Below are 15,153 nucleotides of genomic sequence, written 5' to 3' on the forward strand. Positions count from 1 at the left end.
GCTCCCACTGGCGGCAGCTCACAGATTTACAGAGGTACGTAGGTAGAAGGCCCCTAGAATAGATGAAAGCCCCACTGACGTAGAGGCAGAGCAGGATGATCCAGTGGGTGTTACTTCTAGGCTGTGTCCCAAATGGCACCCTTTCCCCTAAGGGCCCTGGTCAAAAGGAGTACACTAAATAGGTGATAGGGTGCCATTTTGTACGCAGACGTAGCTTTACCCAGTCAGCAGACACTTTTTTCCCAGGGAGAGGTTGGCATTTTACATGTCCTCCGTTTATACAGAGATACAATACAGTATGTTTTATTAATGAAGCAAGTCATCACTTGTCCTCCTCAAGGGCAACGGCATCATCAGGGGGTTAAACTGTGTAAATGCTGAGATGGTAAATGTAGGGGTGAGGTGGGTGGGGGGTGTGTGCACATGTGTGCTTATCCACATTCTTGGCCACCTACTCAGAAATCAATCAGCAGTCAGTTTTCTGTTTTCCTTGACTACTGGCTCCCTCCTTCCTCATATCTAGACCTTTCCCAGGACAACAAAATATCCTCCCCACACCTCTACCGCAACTTGCCCAAAATACTGACAGCTCAATGCCGTGCACCCCTGGATCTGAACCTCTACCTCATTTAAATTCTATAACACCAGCTCTCATTCCTGGTTCCCTTTATCCACATCTCCCACCTCTCTGCCTATAGCCTGAGGCTAAGCTCTCCACACTCAATGGTCCTCTTCTTATCCTAAACCCAGACAGACAGAAAGACAGACAGACAGCCCTCCTACCTTCCTATGAACCCTCTCCCTGTTCCCAGACTATCCCCCCAGGCTGCTGCAGCCTCCTACTCTTCCAGACTCTAAGGACTTGGCCCAGGGCAGCTCACAGTAGGCTGCCCAGCCTTGTATGCTCCCCTATAGGCCCCGAGGCCCAGCCTGCACCCCCCTACCAGGCATGAATCCATGGATCCTCTCTGGAGCCAGCCAGTACAACTCACACAGCCAGACTCCCAGCCAGGCCTCCCAGGCCCCATCCTGTTGCACTGATAAACCAGAACTTTAACCCACACGGCTTACTCATCTCAGCTCCCTCATCCTAAACTTTCAATGTGTGTGTGTGTGTGTGTGTGTCCTATTACCACAGGTCTCCCAGTCAAAGCGGTGCTAAATGGGGATTCATTAAGGGAATTAATGCAGAAGGATGATGCTCATGAAATGTTACATTTTCCCAAACTGCCTCCATCTGGCATGTTTGGCTATGGGAGAGGGATTCTGTTCAACCAAGATAATACTCACAATGCTGTTTGGTAATGTGAACATGGGGCGGGCGGGTACACTGAAATTATTACAGTTTATATGATATTACCACTGCACCAATATATTTAGACTCGAGTGGCTTATTTGAGAAAAATCACTGTGTGGGGTTGACTCAAATATGAAAAGTTCTGGTGGAATGAGTTTTTGCAATCATAATCGCACTTTGAAAGTCGAGCACGTACTGTATTGAAGGCATTTTCATTTGTATCAGCAGACACAATACTAAGACCATTCCATTTTCACTTATTGCTTGGTCGAACAACGCTGAACACATACTTTTAGTGCTGTACTGTTAGTGAGCCACGTACGTTTTCTGAAAAATACTCTTCCATGTTCTAAACAAAGACATCAAGGAGTTATATCTATATCACCTACTGTGTCATCACATTCATCTCACGTAGAGGACAATCTGTGTGAAAGACTTGCTCCTTTTAAATCCCCTTGCTATTGAGACTTTTTTTTAAAACCTGTTTTTGTCCATCTGTTCGAGAAAAGAGAAGTTAAAAACACGAAGAGGAGACAAGGAAGAGAAATCGAAGTCAAGGGAAAACACTTTGAGTAAAATCAATATCGAGACCAGTATTTCTTCATGGGTGTTGTGATACCAAGCTGAATATCTGGACACATTCCTCATCACAACCTTGTCTCTCTGGGAGATTAAGAAGAATATCCAACAGGGAGGAACAATGTAATATAAAGAACTAGCTTAGACCAAGGCTTCTACTTCATTGGAATGATTCTACAGAACACACATACAGTGGGGAAGAAAAGTATTTAGTCAGCCACCAATTGTGCAAGTTCTCCCACTTAGAAAGATGAGAGAGGCCTGTAATTTTCATCATAGGTACACGTCAACTATGACAGACAAATTGAGAAAAAAAAATCCAGAAAATCACATTGTAGGATTTTTAATGCATTTATTTGCAAATTATGGTGGAAAATAAGTATTTGGTCACCTACAAACAAGCAAGATTTCTGGCTCTCACAGACCTGTAACTTCTTCTTTAAGAGGCTCCTCTGTCCTTCACTCGTTACCTGTATTAATGGCACCTGTTTGAACTTGTTATCAGTATAAAAGACACCTGTCCACAACCTCAAACAGTCACACTCCAAACTCCACTATGGCCAAGACCAAGGAGCTGTCAAAGGACACCAGAAACAAAATTGTAGACCTGCACCAGGCTGGGAAGACTGAATCTGCAATAGGTAAGCAGCTTGGTTTGAAGAAATCAACTGTGGGAGCAATTATTAGGAAATGGAAGACATACAAGACCACTGATAATCTCCCTTGATCTGGGGCTCCACACAAGATCTCACCCTGTGGGGTCAAAATGATCACAAGAACGGTGAGCAAAAATCCCAGAACCACACGGGGGGACCTAGTGAATGACCTGCAGAGAGCTGGGACCAAAGTAACAAAGCCTACCATCAGTAACACACTACGCCGCCAGGGACTCAAATCCTGCAGTGCCAGACGTGTCCCCCTGCTTAAGCCAGTACATGTCCAGGCCCGTCTGAAGTTTGCTAGAGTGCATTTGGATGATCCAGAAGAGGATTGGGAGAATATCATATGGTCAGATGAAACCAAAATAGAACTTTTTTGGTAAAAACTCAACTCGTCGTGTTTGGAGGACAAAGAATGCTGAGTTGCATCCAAAGAACACCATACCTACTGTGAAGCATGGGGGTGGAAACATCATGCTTTGGGGCTGTTTCTCTGCAAAGGGACCAGGACGACTGATCCGTGTAAAGGAAAGAATGAATGGGGCCATGTATCGTGAGATTTTGAGTGAAAACCTCCTTCCATCAGCAAGGGCATTGAAGATGAAACGTGGCTGGGTCTTTCAGCATGACAATGATCCCAAACACACCGCCCGGGCAACGAAGGAGTGGCTTCGTAAGAAGCATTTCAAGGTCCTGGAGTGGCCAAGCCAGTCTCCAGATCTCAGCCCCATAGAAAATCTTTGGAGGGAGTTGAAAGTCCGTGTTGCCCAGCGACAGCCCCAAAACATCACTGCTCTAGAGGAGATCTGCATGGAGGAATGGGCCAAAATACCAGCAACAGTGTGTGAAAACCTTGTGAAGACTTACAGAAAACGTTTGACCTGTGTCATTGCCAACAAAGTGTATATAACAAAGTATTGAGAAACTTTTGTTATTGACCAAATGGTAAAATACTTGATGTAAAATACTTAATACATTAGTTAGTCCATCTGTTTGTGAACAGCCCTTTCTCTGTGTGAAACTACAAGGACCACCATCTTTCACGTCAAGTCAGGACATTCTGTGGATTTATACTGTCAGAGGAGTGAAGGGAGGAAGAAGGAAAGAAAACAACTTGGTCCGGCTCGGACGATTTCCCTCTTTACCTCTGTTTGAAAAAAACTAAAAAGGCAAAAGAGTGGGAGAGTGGGAGAGTTAGACAAAATGGGGCAACTCTGATTGTTCACACTCTCCTTTCCGTTCCAGAAGAGAGAGAGGAAGAGAGAGAGGAAGAGAGAGGGGAAGAGACAAACGTGATGGACTGGTAATGAGGCTCTACTGCTAGGTGTGGAGGAGTGGAGGTGCCATGATACAGGATTCCACAGGCTTTCAATAAATCCCTCCTGCCTTTCTAGCAATGGCGCCACATACGGCTGCAGGCCTGCCTGCCTGCCTGTCCCCGTCTGCCTTCCTGACTTCCTCCCTCACTCACTCCCTCCCTGCCTTCCTGACTCCCTCCCTCACTCCCTCCCCTGCCTGCCTTCCTGACTCCCTCCCTCACTCCCTCCCTGCCATCCTGACTCCCTCCCTCACTCCCTCCCTGCCTTCCTGACTCCCTCCCTCACTCCCTCCCTGCCTTTCTGATTCCTTCCCTCACTCCCTCCCTGCCTTCCTACACACCTGCCTGCATGCCTTCCCTCCCTCCAACCATTTCTACCCGCCTGCCTGCCTGCCACGTTCAGCACCTACACATTGGCATGTGTGAAGTGTGCTCCTCTAAAATGCCTTATATAGATCTTAGCGCTTGTTATCAGATGAAAGCAGTTCCTCAATCTGGATCACAGCTCATTGTGAAATGACTGATCCATTGAGAAGGCACATTTAGCTTCTTTTTTTATGCTCTGTCTGTCTGTCTGTGTGTGTGTGTGTGTGTGTGTGTGTGTGTGTGTGTGTCGATCTGTCCTAGCACAGCAGAACTAAATTAAACTTGATAATTTAACTTTGTCACAACGCATTTCGACGGGCATTACTCGCTCTTGCTAAATGACATTACATCCCCCTCACACACACACACCCCGACACATACACACACACTTCCCTACTCTACATTCAGATCATGACATGAACTACACTCTGACCCCTCTCTCTGTCTATATCTGATGTCATATCGCCACCTAATGGCCTAACAGAGCAACAACACTATTATCACGATCTGCTTTACATACTGTACATACTGGATCGACTCAATTTACCCTTCGCTAAGCCCCTCCCCAGAATTCTGGCCAACCAATCGCAGTGCTCTAATGGATAGCTTCTGTGGTTGAGTCCGACACCTCATGTTTGAAACACATGAAAGCCAGTGAGGGCAGTGGGAAAAACAGAGTTTTATAAAAATAAAAAAAAAGTGAAATGGCTTAATAATTGAGCAGGAGTACTTGCTACTGGGATTCCTGAAATGCAGAGCATGTTGGAATATTTTTCTCATGCAAAATTATACTTTTGTTACATTGTTTACTAGCTCAGGTGGTTCTCAGTCTCAGTCTTATTGACCACCAAACATTGCTAACGCTAGCTAGCTAGCCACTTAATATAACGTGTTTTCTCTAAATGTATGTTAGCCATGTTAACTCTCATCAGCTGTCCACATCAGGATACGATTTCAGAGCACTAGTTTGCTCCAAAGTTGTTGTAGCTTTGACTGCATGCTCACAGTGAATTCAGAGACAATCAGTGGCTAGCTACACAACAAACATGATTTGACCAGGTTCACATGAAGCAATTGACAGTCCACCACAACATACCCTAGAGTTTCCTGATTAGCAAGGGGTAGGTAGTCTGTGTTTAATTTCATTGTGTATTAAAAACACAGTTTGAGATCATTGTGAGGGGGATTTCGCCAGTGGTTAGAAGGGGGAATTGGACTTCTCAGGAAAATGTCCCTATTACACCATTATTTAACATTACTGCATGTCAGCCGCATGACAAATTGGCGAACTGACTGGAAACCGGGTGGTATACGCTCCAAATTGCGTTGTAGTTTGAGGAGAACACTTACATTTTGTCAAGGCGGAGATGAGTGGCCGAGACGCTCGCGGACAAGGCGGAGATGAGCGGCGTGGACAACAGTGGATTCATCAATTCAGGCTACAAGTGAAAGCCTAATGATGATTGCAGAATGTCATTACAAAACACGTAGCTGTTCTGTAGCAGATGCCTCTTTCCATTCACCAAATTGCAGGTGCACTGTTGGGGTTTGGATGCTGGAATTATTTTCTGAGTGGACGAATGTGCATGGGTAGCCTACAGGAGCGCCTTGGTTAAGTGATTGTTTGACAATCAGATGAAAACATCATGACTGGTTGTGTTTCTGCCACATTAGAAGGCATAGGAGGCGTGTCCATAAAGCTAATGGAAGCCTTAAAGTAAATTGAATTAAATTGCCAAAATTATATAGCCTAATTAGCTTACTCCTGTCTATACAGAAAGAAATATAATCATTCAAAATAGGCTACTAGAACAGAAAGCATGATTTGGCCACAGAGGATCATTAGCTTCTTTAAAAAAAGCTGTGGATCGTTTTAAATCACATAGCCTGCAGTCGGAAGGGCTTGCAATTTGGGCAGCGCGCGCTGCAAATACCAAATGGATGATTGTTGAGTTGCGACTGTCAGTAAAAAGTAGAGAGACCCAGCCAGGCATATCTCAATATTTAAAAATACAATCACGGAAAAACTGTTTGGAAAGTAAATGGCTATTGCTGTAAAGAGACTCCAATCTGTCTTTTAGTTATCACAATTCTTAACTTAATTAAGCGAACAGTAGCCTTTCTTATTGGCACCAGTGGAGAACATCGACCATATCCCCATTGAGTGTGCATATTCACTGTCTGTCATTGGGTCAGTGACACTTTTGTTTGTTTTTGGACAATAATTTCCTCCTCCAGGTTAGATGGACGTCATATTGTATTTGTGTCTCCCCTTTTCGTAGGCCAATTATATGGATCAGACAACATCGTTTTTATTGATCTGTTTGTCAGTGTCAGCAGAGTAGGCTACCCTGTATTTTTTGTAGCATTAAAAAAAAATGTGTGCGCGCACTTGGTTGTCCTGTACCGGTAAGACATTAAATCTACTTTCACCCCTGGGGGTGGGGCTTAGCGAAGGTCAATTAGTACAATTACCATAATCTCTCATCCATATATTAAAGACACTGCTGCCGTCCGTACATTCAATTGTATCATTATAGCTGACTCCATATAATGGGGTCACATTGTTCTATATAATATGCAGTCTATGGAGGCGGAGGACATTGAATAATGGATATGTACAGTTCGTCCATTGTAATCATAATCTAATCGCCATACAGAGACACAGTGACTGTGTGCCCTTGCCGTCTCCTACTACTGCACCTTGAACACAGACACACACAGACACACGCACAATCTGCACATGACGGCCTCAAGGATTATGTAAAGAGAAATAAATAAATGACAACTGGGGATCCAGAGGGGGGGTCACCTATGCAGAGACAGCAGGGAGCTGTATCGCTGGATAGCACACACATACATTGGGCCTATATTCTCAGCTGACTCCCCCTTGCCCGCTGGCAGTCTCTGACCTTGGCTGCATGGACTTGCATTGCAAATGACTCCCCCCTACACACACACACACACACACACACACACACACACACACAACTCCCCCTCTATACACATCACTAATCCTCCCCCTTCCGTTCCCATGAATTTAACTGCTTAAAGGGATGCACGCAGAGACATACAAATATTCACGAGTTCATCTGACTCTGGGGAAGTAGATAAAGGGCTTCATTGCCAAAGTCCTGAAGTATCCCTTTAATATAGCCATCCACAATTGGCCATAAGGAGGTTGAGGCATCCATTATTCAATTTTCCCCAGTGGAGAGCTTTGACTGTGCTGGCCAGTGGAAAGCTTTGACTGTGCTGGCCAGTGGAGAACTTTGATTGGGCTGGCAAGTGGAGAGCTTTGACTGTGCTGGCCAGTGGAGAGCTTTGACTGTGCTGGCCAGTGGAGAGCTTTGACTGTGATGGCCAGTGGAGGGGCTTTTGTGAAATCTCTGTTGATGCTTTTTCTATTTTCTTCTAGGCTCAGAAGAAATTGTGGGATTTTTATTGATGGAAATGATATGGGAGGTAGAATAATGACAGTGGTTTGGCTGAGGTTTCCCCTAAACAGTGTGTGGGTGTGTTTTGTATGCATATGTTCGTGCACGTGTGTGTACACATGCATGCGTTTGTTCGTGTGTGTGTGTGTGTTTATAAGCAATATTCCTCTAATATTTTTCGGCACTAAGCAAATTTCAGGTCTGCTGTGTGCAAACTTGAACGTTGTGAAAATTCTGTGCAACTTCCAGCCCGCGTTTACTGTAAACACTGATGCTGTACCCGCTTTAAGTTACAGTTTTAACAGTGGCCATGTAGGCTACTGTGGCTATTTGATCATAACGTGGGACTACCAGAGTGGCCTACCATCACAAACAATGGAGAAAATGCATCCCATAACATTTTAACATGGAAATAGCTGTTCTATCATTCAGCCTACAGTAGCAGCCAATGTGTGGTGTTCAATGTAGGCCTACATTCCATGAGACATTTGAAAGAAAACATGCAGGGCTTGACATTAACCTGTTTATCCACTTGTCCTTCAGACAAGGAGGTGACTGAAAATGTTGTTGTGTTGTTTGATGCGAGAAACCACTTTACAAATAAAATGCATTATTATTCCCATACCATTATTACATAGAATCAGACAAATTATGCTACCCTCGGCCTATTGGCTACTTAGCTTATTCAAGCCTGTCTCAAAATACAACACTGCCCCTTTAAGACAAAAATAGCTCTTTACCTGACTTTTCAAAGATGCCTATAAATGTAGACGTTTTGTGTTCTTGTAGGAAGCAATCACTCCGCTATTGCTGACTACAAATGATCTATAACTGGGCTAATAACTCACTAACTAGCAAAGGATATGAACTAAATGTGCACACGTGGCTACATGCAGCTCTCGCTTGATCTCAAAACAAGCCCATCTACTCACGACCGCTCATGCTGTAAACACAGTCCAGTTCAAAGTAAATGGCACAGATCCATATATGGCAATGGTCTATTTGCATATAGGCCTACTGCAGCTCTGATTGTTTATGCCGGACCGGTCTGTGTACAGTAGGGGCTGAGCAGTGCGTGACAATGCAATAGAATCCTACTTGATGCGTTCTGCCTACAACAAAACCTCTTGCATAGTTCGTTTTGTTTCGGTATGTTGCATTGAAAGTGGTTAATATTGCGTTGATTCGATCAGAATTGCCACAGTAAAGGGAAACGTTGATAGTGTTAACAGGGAAAACTCTAGAGCAGTGGTCACCATCCTTTTCTGAGTCAAGATCACTTTCTGAGTCAAAATGCAAGCCGAGAGCTACCACTCAGATTTTTTTTTTTACAAAACTTAAGCCTATGCAACATTAACCAATTAAAAACAGTACTGTAGCAATGAGGATTGTGCAGTAAGCTATAGGCCCAATACATTATCACCGCATATTGGCTTTGCTTGAATTGCCCTGCCAATGCATTGTTGTTCAGGCCATTTTTTAAAATTAGGCTGTCGTCTTGTGAAACAGTGGATGTAAAGAATCTAGCTAGCTAAAGCATTTACTGCAAATTGAATGTACAATTTTTTAAGCTTGTGTGATGAGTGTGATTAGAAGGAGTCAGGCGCAGGAGGGTAAATCACCGAATACAGAGTTTATTCCGTCGTACACAGTTGCGCTGGAGAGCGACAACAAAATACAGGCACAGGGAAATAATCTACCCCGGCAATACAAGGTACGAGTAGCTCCAACAAAATACAGGCACAGGGGAATAATCTACCCCGGCAATACAAGGTACGAGTAGCTCCACCGAGCTACACTCAAGTCACCCACAAGGACAAGGGGGCAGAGGGAACACTTATACACGGACTAATGAGGGGGATATGAACCAGGTGTGTGTAATTGACAAGACAAGACAAATGGAATGATGATATATGGAGTGGCAGTGGCTAGTAAGCCGGTGACGACGAACGCCGAAGCCTGCCCGAACAAGGAGGGGAGGCAGCCTCAGCGGAAGTCGTGACAGCTTGCCTTGCTGATATTTTCCATGCAATGCAGCTGAAGTAACGTAGCTAGCTAACTATTTTCTTGCTTATTGTGTAGTGGAGGATAAAAATACCTGTATGCCTATGGATGTGTAGCTAGCTATGTAGCCGATCTGTGTATGATCTGTAAAATGTTTGGTATAAATATTAGTTCAGAGCCTAGCTATGAACCTCAGCTATCATAGCCTGTTGTATCGACTTCAAAACAGTCTGAATGGCATTAATGAAACCTATGGATTGAGTAGAATATAATATAACTTTAGTGTGCAAGTCCTATATACATGTAGTTATTACCAAGCATGAGATCCCCACATTGTAGCCTGTACATTACATTTACATTTACATTTTAGTCATTTAGCAGACGCTCTTATCCAGAGCGACTTACAGTTAGTGAGTGCATACATTATTTTGTAATTATTTTTTCATACTGGCCCCCCGTGGGAATCGAACCCACAACCCTGGTTTTGCAAACGCCATGCTCTACCAACTGAACTACATCCCTGCCGGCCATTCCCTCCCCTACCCTGGACGGCGCTGGGCAAATAAATGTGCGGTTCAGGTATGAATGTCTGTGAGACATTATTTTTCAGTCATATCCAACACCAGGAGTATCAAACTCCAATCTTTGAATGATGCTGTGTCTGCATGTATGTATTACAATGATACACTTCAACAGTGTTTACCAGTCCTGTTAAAGGCTGATTTGTCATTCATATATACAGAAACAGAATTTAAAAAACAGTACGCTACACTTCCTATGCATCATGTAAATACCCTAAAACCGGTTCATCTCAATATCTAACTCCCTTCATCTGCGTTGATCTAAGGACACAGGATAGGGTATATAAATAGACTTCATTTCAACCAGTAGACAATGTGAAACGCTTTATTGAAAGAAGTTCATAAATACATAAAACATGCGTTATAAATATTATAATTGTAATATGATATTATAAATACAAGTCAATTTGTACTTCAATGCACATCTGGTGTAAAAGACAGAAAGGGAAAGAGGTAAGAACAGAGGAGCAGGGAAGGCAGCATATGATTAATGAATTACAGTGCTACCCTAATATTCTCTCAGTTCATCACAATTACATAATAGTGTCTCTAGCGGTTTCTCCTAACAGCCTTGGGCCCCCAGTTGGCCCAAAGGTTACCGTTAGAGCGGGTGAGATGGCGATGACGGGACTCGGGGTTGACATCTGTCACGGTTTCGGCCGAGGCTGCCTCTCTCCCTTGTTCGGGCAGGTTTCGGCGTTCGTCAGTCTCGAATTCTAGCTGCCACCGCTCTATGTTTCATGTTCGTTTGCTTTTGTCTGTTTGTTTCCACACCTGTTTCTGTTTTGGCGTAATTAGTGTCCTATAAGTTTCTCGTTGTGTTTGTCTAGTGTTGTGTGTAATTATTTTCCGTCAGTTGTGTGTATTGCTCGGTTGAGCTTCTCTCCACTACGCTGGAGTATTTTCGCACCTGTTTGTGCGCAGTTACTATTTGTCGCACCTGTTTGTGCGCTGTTACTTTTCGCCCGTTCGTGCGTATTTTTGCCTTCGGGCAAAGTTGTCCTTTGCCTTAGTTTGGGCAGTAATACAAGCCTTTGGAATATCGTTCTGAGTCCTGCGTTTGATTCCACTATTGCACCTACAGCACGCCCTGACATAATTACACACCACCAATGGAATCAGCAGGGGCCGAAGCAGCCCAGACGAGACTGGAGGCCCAGGTTCGGGACCAACGAGATCAGATCCAGCAGATGGGGACCGCCCTGCAGGAGGTGATTTCCACCATCCGAGGCTGGGGGTACGCCTCCACCGCCTCCCTCCCTGCCAGCACCATCGGCCAGCCCGCCCATTCCAGCGCCGGAACCTCGAGGAGTCCGACTATCTCTCCCGAGGGCCTACGACGGAACCGCGGCTGGGTGTCAGGGATTCCTACTCCAGGTGGAGCTATACCTGGCCACAGTGCACCCGGCACCTTCGGGGCATGAGAGCGTGTCCGCCCTGATCTCCTGCCTGGCCGGAAAAGCGTTGGAGTGGGCCAACGCGGAGTGGAGGAAGATCGACGCCACGACGATTACCTACGACGAAGTTCTCCCGCCGCTTCAGGGCGGTATTTGACCATCCCCGGAGGGGAAAGCGGCGGGGAGCGTCTGGTCTTCCCTCCGGCAGGGGAGGAGGAGTGCCCAGGAATTCGCTCTCGAATTCCGTGACTCTAGCGGCAGATGCAGGGTGGAATGATCGGGCCCTCATCGATCTATACAGATGTAGCCATGAGAGGACGTCCGTCGGGAGCTAGCTTGTAGGGACACCAGCCTCTCTTTCGACCAGCTGGTGACGACATGTCCATCAGGCTGGATAACCTGCTGGCTACCCGCGGACGTCCTGCGGAGGGTCCGTCCATTTCACCCTCCAGCGCCTCCGAGCCGTGTCCTATGGAGCTCGGGGGCGCTGGCGCTAGAGAGAGGAGGAGTCGGCAGGCTAGGGGGTCCATCCACTGCACCAACTGTGGTCGGGGAGGACACACCGCGGCTAGGTGCTGGGGATGGCCTCCTGGGGGAGATGACGACAGGTCCCGCACTGGGGATTCCCTCCAGGTGAGTAGGCGCCCCACTCACCCAGAGCTCACTGTTGCCCATTTTTGTATACCTGTCAGTTTTCCACAGGTAGCACCTCATTCCCAGCATAAGGCGCTGGTAGATTCAGGCGCGGCTGGGAATTTTATTGATAAAAAGTTTTGTTTAGCGTTAGGGATTCCCCTTATTCCTGTTGATGTTCCTTTCCCCGTTCATGCCCTAGATAGTCGTCCGTTGGGTACGGGCTTGATCAGGGGAAGTCACGGCGCCACTTAGGATGTGTGCGCAGGGGGGATCATCAGGAGATGATTCAGCTGTTCCTGGATTGACTCTCCTGCGTATCCGGTGGTGCTGGGCATGCCCTGGTTGAGTACCCATAACCCAGCTATTTCGTGGCAGGAGAGGGCTCTGATGGAGTGGTCTGCTCAGTGTGTGGGTAGATGTTTGGGCGTTTCCGTAGGGGGCTACCTCGGTGGAGAGTCCAAACCAGGTGCCCGCATTGCACGTTCCACCTGAGTATGGGGATTTGGCTATTGCGTTTAGTAAGGCGAAGGCGACGCGGTTGCCACCCCATAGGCAGGGGGATTGTGCGATAGACCTCCAGGCAGGAGCTGCGCTCCCACGGAGCCATGTGTATCCTCTGTCTCAGGAGGAGAAGAAAGCTATGGAGATTTACATAGACGAATCTCTGAGACAAGGATACATACGGCCTTCCACTTCCCCTGCGTCCTCGAGTTTCTTTTTTGTGAAGAAAAAGGATGGTGGTTTGCGCCCGTGCATCGATTACCGTGGTCTCAATCAGATTACGGTGAAGTATAGTTATCCACTCCGCTGGATTGCGACCATGACTGAGTCGTTGCATGGGGCGCTTTCTTCACGAAATTAGATATCAGGAGCGCGTACAACTTGGTGCGCATCAGGGAGGGTGATGAATGGAAAACAGCCTTTAGTACCACCTCGGGCCATTACGAGTATCTGGTCATGCCATACGGGTTGATGAACGCTCCGTCAGTTTTCCAATCATTCGTGGATGAGATCTTCAGGGACATGCAGGGGCAGGGAGTGGTGGTGTACATTGATGACATTCTCGTGTACTCGCCTACCCGTGTCGAGCATGTGGCCCTGGTGCGTAGAGTGTTGCGGAGGCTGGTGGAGCACGACCTGTATGTGAAGGCAGAGAAGTGTCTGTTTTTCCAGGAGTCGGTCTCCTTTTTTGGGTTATCAGTTGTGCGTCAAGGGGTGAAGATGGAGGTAGACCGGGTGTCGGCCGTGCGTAATTGGCAAACACCAACTACTGTGAAGGAGGTGCAGCAGTTTTTGGGGTTTGCAAATTACTACAGGAGGTTTATCCGGGGTTTTGGACAGGTGGCAGCTCCCATCACGTCTCTGTTGAAGGGGGTCCAGGTGCGTCTGCAGTGGTCGGCCGAGGCGGACAGGGCGTTTGGGAGGCTGAAGGACCTGTTTACCCGGCCCCGGTGCTGGCGCATCCGGATCCTCTTTGCCGTTCCAGGTAGAGGTGGACGCGTCGGAGGCCGGTTTAGGAGCCGTGCTGTCACAACGGTCTGGCGCGCCACCCAAACTCCGCCCCTGTGCTTTTTATTCCAAGAAGCTCAGTCCGGCGGAGCGGAACTATGACGTAGGGGACAGGGAGCTGTTAGCCGTGGTACAGGCTCTAAAGGTGTGGAGGCACTGGCTTGAGGGGGCTCAACACCCTTTCCTCATTTTGACGGACCACCGTAACCTGGAGTACATCCGGGCGGCGAGGAGGCTGAACCCTCGCCAGGCAAGATGGAGTATGTTCTTGACCAGGTTTACTTTTAAGATCACGTACATCCCTGGGTCACAGAATGGCAAGGCAGATGCGCTGTCTCGGCGGTATGACACGGAGGAGAGGTCCGTGGAGCCCACTCCCATACTGCCTGAGTCGTGTCTGGTGGCACCGGTAGTGTGGGAGGTCGATTCTGAACTCGAGCGGGCAGTTACGCACCGACCCTAGTCCACCACAGTGCCCGGAGGGTCGGAAGTACGTTCCGCTCGAGGTTCGGGATCGATTGATCTATTGGGCTCACACGTCACCCTCCTCTGGACATCCGGGTATCGGCCGGACAGTGCACTGTCTTACTGCCAAGTACTGGTGGCCCACGTTGGCAAGGGATGTGAGGGTTTATGTTTCCTCCTGCTCGGTGTGCGCCCAGTGTAAGGCGCCTAGACATCTACCTAGGGGTAAGTTGCTACCCCTGCCCGTTCCACAACGACCATGGTCCCACCTCTCAGTGGACTTTATAACAGACCTTCCCCTCTCCCAAGGGAATACTACCATCCTGGTCGTTGTGGACCGGTTCTCTAAGGCCTGTCGTTTGCTCCCCATGCCGGGTCTTCCTACTGCCCTACAAACTGCCGAGGCACTGTTTACCCATGTGTTCCGGCACTCACGGGGTACCCGAGGACATTGTGGCTGATCGGGGTCCCCAATTCACCTCCAGAGTCTGGAGAGCGTTTATGGAGCGGTTGGGGGTCTCGGTAAGCCTCACCTCGGGTTACCACCCGGAGAGTAATGGGCAGGTGGAACAGCGTAAACCAGGATGTGGGTAGGTTTCTCAGAACATACTGCCGGGACCGGCCGGAGGAGTGGTCAAGGTACGTTCCCTGGGCCGAGATGGCCCAGAATTCCCTACGCCATTCCTCCACAAACCTAACTCCATTTCAATGTGTGTTAGGTTACCAGCCGATTCTGGCACCCTGGCAGCAGAGCCAGATCGAGGCTCCTGCGGTGGATGAGTGGGCGCGGCGCTCGGAGGAGACTTGGAACGCTGCACACGTCCACCTGCAGCGGGCCCTCCGACGTCAGAAGGCGAGCGCTGATCTCCACCGCAGTGAGGCACCGGTGTACGCACCTGGTGATC

The 15,153-nt window shown here is 47.5% G+C and overlaps 1 protein-coding gene across 1 annotated transcript in view; it reads left to right on the top strand.

Annotated features, from left to right (window-relative positions):
- LOC121555170 (polypeptide N-acetylgalactosaminyltransferase-like 6) overlaps positions 1-15,153 on the top strand; it is a 54,293-nt gene that overhangs the window by 11,161 nt on the left and 27,979 nt on the right.

This window comes from Coregonus clupeaformis, chromosome 9 (assembly GCF_020615455.1).
Source record: "Coregonus clupeaformis isolate EN_2021a chromosome 9, ASM2061545v1, whole genome shotgun sequence".
Lineage (NCBI taxonomy): Eukaryota > Metazoa > Chordata > Actinopteri > Salmoniformes > Salmonidae > Coregonus > Coregonus clupeaformis.